This window comes from Monodon monoceros, unplaced genomic scaffold (genome assembly GCF_005190385.1).
Source record: "Monodon monoceros isolate NGI ecotype Baffin Bay Population unplaced genomic scaffold, NGI_Narwhal_1 Super_Scaffold_22, whole genome shotgun sequence".
Lineage (NCBI taxonomy): Eukaryota > Metazoa > Chordata > Mammalia > Artiodactyla > Monodontidae > Monodon > Monodon monoceros.
In genome coordinates, this window is record NW_021703779.1 from 123,046,660 (window position 1) to 123,057,134 (window position 10,475).

A 10,475-nucleotide genomic window follows, 5' to 3' on the forward strand; every position below is an offset into this window, starting at 1 on the left:
TTTTTGTTGTCATTTTCTCTATGTATTTTTAACTTCTTCTTTGATTTCTTTAGTGATCTCTTGGTTATTTAGTAGCACACTGTTTAGCCTCCATGTATTTATGTTTTTTACAGTTTTTTTCCTGTAATTGATTTCCAGTCTCATAGCATTGTGGTCAGAAAAGATGTTTGATACAATTTCAGTTTTCGTAAATTTTCCAAGCCTTGATTTGTGACCCAAGATGTGCTCTATCCTAGAGAATGTTCTGTGTGCACTTGAGAAGAAGGTGTATTCTGCCACTTTTGGGTGGAATGTTCTATAAATATCAGTTAAATCTTTCTGGTCTATTGTGTCATTTAAAGCTTGTGTTTCCTTATTTATTTTCTGTTTGGATGATGTGTCCATTGGTGTAAGTGGGGTGTTAAAGTCCCCTACTATGATTGTGTTAGTTTTGATTTCTCCTTTCAAGGTTGTTAGCATTTGCCTTATGTATTGAGGTGCTCCTATGTTGGGAGCATGAACATTTATAATTGTTATATCTTCTTCTTGGATTGATCCCTTGATCATTATGTAGTGTCCCTCCTTATCTCTTTTAACAGTCTTTATTTTAATGTCTATTTTATCTGATACAAGTTTTGCTACTCCAGCTTTCTTTTGATTTCCATTTGCATGGAATATCTTTTTCCATCCCTTCACTTTCAATCTGTATGTGGCCCTAGGTCTGAAGTGGGTCTCTTGTAGACAGCATATATATGGGTCTTGTTTTTGTATCCATTCAGCCAGTCTGTGCCTTTTGGTTGGGGCATTTAATCCATTTGCATTCAAGGTTATTATCAAGATGTATGTTCCTATTACCATTTTCTTAATTGTTTTGGGTTTGTTTTTTTGGTTCTTTTTCTTCTCCTGTGTTTCCTGCCTAGAGAAGTTTCTTTAGCATTTGTTGTAAAGCTGGTTTGGTGCTGCTGAATTCTCTTAGCTTCTGCTTGTCTGAAAAGCTTTTGATTTCTCCATCAAAGCTGAATAAGATCCTTGCTGGGTAGACTAATCTTGGTTGTAGGTTTTTCTCTTTCATCACTTTAAGTATATCCAACCACTCCCTTCTGGCCTGCAGAGTATCTGCTGAAAAATCAGCTGATAACCTTATGGGGCTTCCTTTGTATGTTATTTTTTGTTTTCTCTTCCTGCTTTTAATATTTTTTCTTTGAATTTAATTTTTGTTAGTTTGATTTATACGTGTCTTAGTGTGATTTTCCCTAGGGTTTATCCTGTATGGGACTCTCTGTGCTTCCTGGACTTGGGTGTCTATTTCCTTTCCCATGTTAGGGAAGTTTTCCACTATAATCTTTTCAAATATTTTTTTAGACCCTTTCTTTTTCTCTTCTTCTCCTGGGACCCCTATAATTCAAATGTTGGTGCATTTAGTGTTGTCCCAGGGGTCTCTGAGATTGTCTTCAATTCTTTTCATTGTTTTTGCTTCATCTTGTTCCTCGGCAGTTATTTCCACCATTTTGTCTTCCAGCTCACTTACTCATTCTTCTGCCTCAGTTAGCCTGTTATTGATTCCTTCTAGTGAACTTTTCATTTTAGTTATTGTGTTGTTCATCTCTGTTTGTTTGTTCTTTAGTTCTTTGTTAAACATTTCTTGTATTTTCTCAATCCGTGCCTGCATTCTGTTTCCGACATTCTGGATCATCTTTACTATCATTACTCTGAATTCTTTTTTTTTTTTTTTTTTTTTTTGCGGTACTCGGGCCTCTCACTGTTGTGGCCTCTCCCGTTGCGGAGCACAGGCTTCGGACGTGCAGGCTCAGCAGCCATGGCTCACGGGCCCAGCCGCTCCGCGGCATGTGGGATCTTCCCGGACCAGGGCATGAACCCGTGTCCCCTGCATCGGCAGGCAGACTCTCAACCACTGCGCCACTAGGGAAGCCCTACTCTGAATTCTTTTTCAGGAGGATTGCCTATTTCCTCTTCAGTTATTTGGTTTTGTAGGTTTTTACCTTGCTCCTTCATCTATGACATATTTTTTTGCCATCTCTTTTTTTTTTTTTTTATGAGTGGGATTGTGTTCCTGTTTTACTGGTTGTTTGCCCTGAGGCTTCCAACACTGGAGTTTGTAGGCTATTCAGTAGAGCTGGGTCTTGGTGCTCAGATGAGGACCTCTGTGAGACCTCACTCCAGTGAATATTCCCTGGGGTCTGAGGTTCTCTGTTAGTCCAGTGGTTCGGACTCAGAGCTCCCACCACAGGAGCTTCGGCCCAACCCCCAGCTCATGAACCAAGATCCCGCAAGCTACATGGGGTGACAAAGAAAAAAAAGAGTGAGAACAGTAACAAAGTAAAAAATAAAATTAGACTAGGAAACTAATAGATATGTTAGAAAGAATATAAAAATAAGACTATAAATGAATCAACAACCAGAAGGCACAACAGTACCACAGTAGTAAAAAAGAGTTGGAGGGCAATAAAAAAAAAGAAAAAGAAAAAGAAAGCGGGGGTGGGGGTAAAGGCCTTGGCTGTGGAGGGCAGGGACTAAGCAAGGGCAGGGTTTGGGCAGTGGGCGGGGCCTATGCTCAAGACCCACAGGGCTGGAAAAGACCCTGGGGGCTGTGGGGGGTGGGGCTTAGGCTCAAGGAACAGAAGGGGCCCAGGTGTGCCCCCCACCCCTGGTCTCAGAGGGCAGGGGACCTCAACTGGGAGCCCAGCAGGCTTCCTGGGCCCAAGTGGGCGGGGCAATCACCCTCTGCTCCTCTCCCACGCCTCCCAGAGGGCCCCTCCCAGCTGCCTCTCCTGATCTCCTGGCCTCCCCCCTATGCCCCCAGGACCAATGTGGCCGGGGGAGGGGTGGGCATTAGAGGGCAGGGGACTGGCGTGGGAGCTCAGCAGCCTCCAGGGCCCGAGTGGGCCGGGCGATTGCCATCTGTTCCTCCCCTGCTTTCGCGGAGGGTCCCTCCTGCCTACCTCTCCTGATCTCCCTGGCCTCAGGGGTGCTGATCCTGTCTGGCCTCCACTTCTCCTCCCCCCTCAGTCCCCACACGTCCTACTGGTTCACTTCTGGGTTCCTCCCATCTCCTTGGGTGTCAGGACCCCCCACCAGTGGCTGGCAGTTGCCCTAGTTGTGGGGCAATGCTAACTCAGCGTCTTCCCACACCGCCATCTGCCCCACCTCCCTGCATTAATTTTTTAATGCCTATATCAGCTTCCCACAACCCCATTCACTCTTCTCCCAGACCATCTCTCCCCATTGACTGGAATTATTTACAGTCTCATTTAGTGGGGATACCTACTAAAGTTAACAAAGTAAGGTGGAATTAGGAAAGTAGGATAAATTAAAAGACAAAATGTTCTAAGCTAAGATAGTACACTTCCAAAGCCAAATAGAAATGACTTTGGGCTCTTCAGACATCTTGAGTTATCTGTACTATCATTCTTTTCCCCTTTATGGGTTATCAAGCATTGGCTGGAATTGCCATTTGGTGTTGAATCATGCACATACGAGCAGACTTAAGCCAAGCAGCATGTACAACTATGGAGCTGTTACAAAAATTACCTAGCTGATGTCGAAACAGTGAAAATAAGAGGCCAGTCTTGCTGGAATGGTAGAAATAATGTAAAGTTAAAAGACCAGAGGATAGAAAAGTTAACCTCCATTTCCTTATTTTTCCTGTTACTCATTTTTGTCCTATTTTTGAAATAAAAATGCTTGTTGGATATGGAGATTTGGGTGAAGTTCATTAAAAGTTGCATTCTAGTTCCTCAGCCACAAAAAAAAGAATGAAATATTGCCATTTGCAGCAACATGGATGGACCTAGAGAATATTATGCTTAGCGAAATAAATTTTTAAAAAGTCAGAAAGAAAGAAATGTCAGACAGAGAAAGACAGATATTATATGATATCACCTGCATGTGGAATCTAAAAAATGATACAAATGAATCCATGCACAAAACAGAAACAGACTCACAGACACAGAAAACAAAGTAGTGGTTACCAAAGGGGACAGGGAGGTGGCGGAAGGACAAATTAGAAGTATGGGATTAACAGATACAAACTACTACACATAAAATAGATAAGCAACAAGGATAAGCAACAAGCACTGGGAATTATACGCCATTTCTTGTAATAACCTATAATGGAATATAATCTGCAAAGAAAAGATCAATCACTATGCTGTACACCTGAAACTAACACAATATTGTAAATCAACTATACTTCAGAAAACAGTTGCATCCTAGAGAGCAAAGCAAGACAGAGCATTTCAGCCCGTGTACACATGTTGGCATCTCTCTAAATAGTTGGTCACGGCAAGCTAAGCACACTGTGTTTGTGCCATGATTATCTTAGCAAACTGTTCTTCAGATATCTGTGAAAAGTTCAAAGGCCTTTCCTCAGAGTCTTTTTTAAATAGAAAAGTGAATTTGCGTATTTGAGAAGAATACCTAGGGAGATGTTATGTATTGTCCAAGTATCTTGTTAAGCCTTTTAATAGGATTTTTCCTGGAGACTAGTCGTCATGTTTGGAAAAATTATACAGGCTTAAAATAAGGTCATGTTCATTCAAGAGAAACTTGGAAGCTGGTGTTGCTTGTAAACTTTGGTTAAATTCATTCTTAGTTCTTTACTCTGGATCTGTTTTAGAAGTTCATAAAGAACATTCTTAGTCAATACCTTTAAGCAGTATCTCAGTTGAATGATTTCATTGCCTAATACTAATTTTATGGGTTTTCTTGATGCTTTTGGTTTCACCTTGCTATTATTAAGGAGACTAAAGAAGAAAGTCTAACAGTGGGGTCTGTTTTTTCTATGTATCTTGGTTTCATCCGACCTTACATGGCTATGACAGAAATATCAGGGTTGTCTTTTTTTGCATTATCTGTTGACCTTGCATTTATAGGTAAATCGTATTATGATTGTGCTGTTGGCAATCAGCTCTTGCTTTTGATCATGCTAAACTACCTAGTTTAGGTGCAACTGGAGAAGAATGAGAGCTAGCACAATAATGACAAGATGTTTTCTTTACCGACAGGAACAGTGGGCCAAAACATTTGATGTTGGATTAATTCCTTTGAAATATTGGTCTCAAGTAGACCACAGGGTTGAGACTTGAAGTGTTTTTAGCACAAGAGAGGAAGTAAACAAGTCAGAAGCACATCATTTCAAAAGCCTGACCCATGAGGTGGTCCAGGAAACAGCCTGAAAGGCTGGAAAGAGCAGTGGATGAGGACTCAGGAAACCTGAGGCCAAGCCCTGTTGCTTTCACTAAGAAGCCAGGGGACTTTGGAGAAGTCACTTCCCCTGTCTGAGCTCACGTTTCTCATCTGCAAAGTAGGAACAATGATACACCTCCTGTTTTCTTGTGAGGATAAAATGAAAGAGTTTTGCAAACCATAAAATACCAGAGACTTGTACTGGATTCTTATTTTTGAGAAAGGGTATTGCTATTCTCCTAAGAGAACAAAGAAACTGTTCATTGTTTGTTTTTATGTCATATGTAATATATGACTTGTTGTTTAATAACTATAGAATGTTTATATTCCACTAGGATGCCAGCTGGTGGAGTTTACACTGAAGTCAAAACAGATAAATAAGGAGATGGATCTTATTAGAAGGAAGAGTACGAGGATTCTTAAGTGTTAATAGTTATGCCTAAATCAGTTTCCATACCCAATTGTTTAGTTGATAATTTATGAAAAGTGACTTGGTTTCTTTGACCTTCTAAATTTTATTTGGATGCACTGTTGTTCCCCAATCTAAGTTCCCTCGTTTTGAAAGCCTATAAGCCATTAACAGCCTTTACGATTCAGTGCAAACTCTAGGTATTATCAATTGGTAACACTCAAGAAGGAACCAAGTCATTTTTGTACTCATCTTTTTTTTTCAGTGACACAATGTCACCGTGACATTCTCAGCCTCTTAATCACTCAAGTTGGACAATGTCACTGTCTCTACACACTGTGCCTTGCATGCAAACTCTCCACACTTCCACTGAACACCCCATGTCATCTTTCCAAACACCCATTTCCTTAATTCACTTTAGGCCTAAATACCACAGACCGGTCAGAATGAGAAAAACTTTGAAACTCCACGTCTTGGTTATAGTAGGTAGTCTTAAAGGGTTAGTGACAATTGCGGTTATTTTGGAAGCACCTGAACTGAAGGTACTCTTGGATGTGTTTTCTAGAACTGCTAGTGGCAACTATTCTGGAATCATTAGCAGACATTGTTGGCAAATTCAGCAGCCATTTTCAACCCCCTTTTCCATTGCTGCCTGTAGATACTGGAAAGCTAGGTTTGGCCACGTGATTCAGTTCTGGGCAATGAGACATAGAGGAAATCTGTTGTAGAACTTGAGGAATGCTTGTAGCTTCCTGATAGCAGCGTACATATGACTTCCCCTTTTCATTCTTCCCGATAAAATGTCTGAAGCTACAGCAGCCTTCTTGTGACCATGAGGTGATAAGACCTCATCACCACCACACGCGCGTGTACATACAAACACACACACACACACGTCAAAACTTTGAGTGTAGCAGAGAGATGGAAAGAGCCTGTCCGTGAGGACATTGTTGAGCTATCTGCCCAATTATGAGGCTGCCTTACTTCATACCTTCTTTTAAATTAACAGTAAATATCCTTGTGGTTTCAGCTAATATTCATCAGGTATTTGTTACTTTCAGCCAAAAGCATTCCTGATGAGTATATAACACAAGCCTGCATGACAGCTTCAGAAAGGTGGAGACACTTTTGCTTATAATTATCCATGACTTCTCTCCCTTGGTTTGCCAAAGAAGCTATACAAATTATACTTTAAGGATGAGTCTGACAAATTTTTTCATTAAACATCATTTTTAAATAAATTTATTTATTTTTTATTTATTTACATTTGGCTGCATTGGGTCTTTTTTGCTGCACACAGGCTTTCTCTAGTTGCAGCGAGTGGGGGCTACTCTTCACTGTGGTGTGCGGGCTTCTTATTGCTGTGGCTTCTCTTGTTGCAGAACATGCACTCTAGGTGCGCGGGCTTCAGTAGTTATGGCTCACAGGCTCTAGAGCGCAGGCTCTGTAGTTGTGGTGCACGGGCTTTGTTGCTCCGCGGCACGTGGGATCTTCCCGCATGAGGGATAGAACCCGTGTCCCCTGCATTAGCAGGTGATTCTTAACCACTGTGCCACGAGGGAAGTCCAGACATCACTTTTATATCTAAAATTTAAGTTGTTCAATGCTAACGGGAAGTCCGCCCACCCCAATATTAAGTCCTTATACTTTATTCTCTTTATTCTCTGTTAAATTGTAGTAACATTGCTGTTTTTATTACTCCCATCCACAAAAGGGAGCAGAGTTCATTTTTTCCAAGTTGGAATAAAAAGCATCCTTAAATTGCTTTTTGAAAAGTAAGCACAAACAGACATCAGGTAGATGACAACAATGGTTACAGCATAAATACCTGCCTCCTAATATATGCTACCAAAATGATTTTTTAAAAAAACAGAAGGCTAAAAGGGAATCTACGTGAAAACCATGCCCTTAGCATAACTTGAAGACAGAGAATGTGCCCAAACTTCAAATAACTGTTAAGTGAAAAAAGAAGATTCACCAATTCTCAAAGTGTGATCTCTGACAATTCTGGCTCATGCGTGGCCTACTGTAAGGCTCTATGGCAAAGAAAGACAGACCAAGAAAAACTTAAAGGGAGACAGAACAGAGAAGTTAGCAAAAGGTCCTATGTTTATTGTAAATCTACTGCCAAAGTCCACACTAAGTCTGAAAATACTAGAAAAAAAGTTTCTAGGAAGATCAGAGCTTGAACTACAAGGAGGGAACTTCAAATTATACATAATTTCAAGGGGTACACATGGTTTAAAGTGGTCAAGCCCTATTTAAAGAAGCAGGCATGAAGTAAAAAGACAGGCATGATATGAAGGAACAGCTTTCAAAACACATAGCTTTGGGGAAAAGAAAAAACACAAGAAGGAAGGGAAAAGAATCATGTGGAAATTGGGTAGTCAAAAGGAATACAAAGGAAAAATGGGGAATTTAGGGTCCTGCGAGACAAAAGAGAATGACAAAATGTAAAAACTTCCAAACCCCACCACGACTACAGAATTACCTGGACTTTGCCATACTGACAGAAGAAGGTGCCTGTATTAAGTCAGCTTGGGCTACCATAACAAATACCATAGACCAAGTGGCTTCTAAACAACAGGCATTTATTTTCTCACAGTACTAGAGGCTGCAAAGTCCAAGATCAAAGTCTGGCAGGATTCAGCTTCTTGTGAGGGCTCTCTTCCTGGCTTGCAGACAGCTGCCTTCTCACTGTGTCCTCACATGGCCATTCCTCTGTGCATGCATGGAGAGAGAGAGAGCGAGAGTGAGAGCGAGAGCGAGAGCGAGAGAGAGAGCGAGAGAGAGAGGGAGAGAGATCTTCCTCTTTTTGTAAGGCCACCAATCCTAAAGGATTAGGGCTCTACCCATGACCTCAACTAACCTGATCACCTCTTTAAAGGCCCTATCTTCAAATACAGTTACACTGGGGGTTAGGGCTTCAGCACATAAATTTTGAATTATAAATAATTCAGTCCATAGCAGCACCATTAAATTAGAAGTCTTGTAAAACACCCTAATACCATAAAAATGAACAAAGAAATAAAGAAAGCTATGGCAGAATATCAGGAAATAAAATATATACATGAACTGAGGGTAATATCCCCCTCCAAACAAAACAAGAGAAATCATGAAGCATAAAAACAACTGTATGTCAACCATCAGCCATAACTAAATATACTCTAACAAGCTCTTAATGCTTTAAAAAACTACATTGAATCAGAAATTCAAAAACTAAAAGTAGCAAAGGACTGAAACCAAGGAGAAATAAAAAGACTTGAATGGACTTTGGAAATAAATGAAAGGAAAAAAACCAGAATTATCTCATAAAAGGAAAATAAATTACAAGGGGTCCAAGGATAGGAGAATAGGTTGAAATGAAAATTTTCAAAGAGGCATTGAAAAATGCAGGGGAAAAAACCAAGAAGATAAAAATGCCACAAAGAAATAAGTAAAAATGGTCAGAGAGAAGACAGTGGAATGGGAAGAGAGGCAAAGAAGGAATAATATCTGTATTATTGGAGTCCCTGGCGAAGAAAAAGCAAAACTGATCCAGAGCTTAAGATTTAAAACTATAAAGCAAGAAGACTTCCCAGAAATAGAAAAAGACCTGAATCAACCTATGGGAAATTAACAGAGAATGATCAGCTCCACAACATGATCCGATAAAACTATTAGGTTTCAAAAACAAAAATAAAATCTTCAAGGCCTCCAGGCAAAAAGATCAATTAACTTATAAAACAATTAGACTGACATAGACTCTTCAAAACCAACATGCAAAGCAGGGCAACAATGGAGCATTATTTAGAAAAAAAAATGAAAGAAAGCATGAACCAAGGAAGATACATCCAACCAGACTGTCCTTTAAATTTCAAGACTGTAGACAAACAGTTTTCAATATACAAGAACTCAGGGAATTCTGAATTCATCAGCTTACTTTGAGGAATATACTAGGGGATGAACTTCATCCAATAAGTTATGACTGGGAAACTTCTGCAAAAGGACTAATGGTGAGCATATTAAAATATATCTAAGACAAAAAAGGAAGAATGATCGTAGACTATTAATGCACGAAATTATGTGCTGTGACAAAGTAGAAATAATGCAACTAACATTGGGAGGAGGAAGGTGAATGAAAAAGAAAATAGGAAAAGTCAGTGCTATATAGGTACTAGGTATGTGTTAAAGGAATTGGAAAACAAACTAACAAACAGGTAAACCAAATAGTTAAAAGGTTAAATAAGAAATTCAGGTATGAATTTTTTAAAAGAAGTGTAACAACAATGATATATACTAGAATAAAAATACAAACCTTCTTACGTAATAGAAGAAAATTATAAAAAAAAGAAAAGAATTTACGTCTTGTAGAGAAAGGCACAGAAAATATAGCAAAATAAATAATGATACAATATTAAAGCAGATTTGAGAAAAAACATCAATAATATTAATAAATGAAAATAAATAACTCAATTAATTCTTTTTTTTTTTTTTTTTGCCCATGCCACGCGGCTTGCAGGATCTTAGTTCCCTGACCAGGGACTGAACCCAGGTTCCAGCAGTGAAAGTGCCGTGTCCTAACCACTGGACCGCCAGGGAATTCCCCAATTAATTCTTACTTAACACTTTAATTGGCTCACAAGAGAAGATCCGACTATAAGCCATATACAAAGCTGGACTGAAAACAACCCTATTTGGAAAGGCTAAAAATAAAAGGATGGATAAAAGAATTGCAGACAAATGGAAATCAAAAGAGATAGTCAGGGCTTCCCTGGTGGCACAGTGGTTGAAAGTCCGCCTGCTGATGCAGGGGACACGGGTTCGTGCCCTGGTCCGGGAAGATCCCACATGCTGCGGAGCGGCTGGGCCCGTGAGCCATGGCCACTGAGCCTGCGTGTCC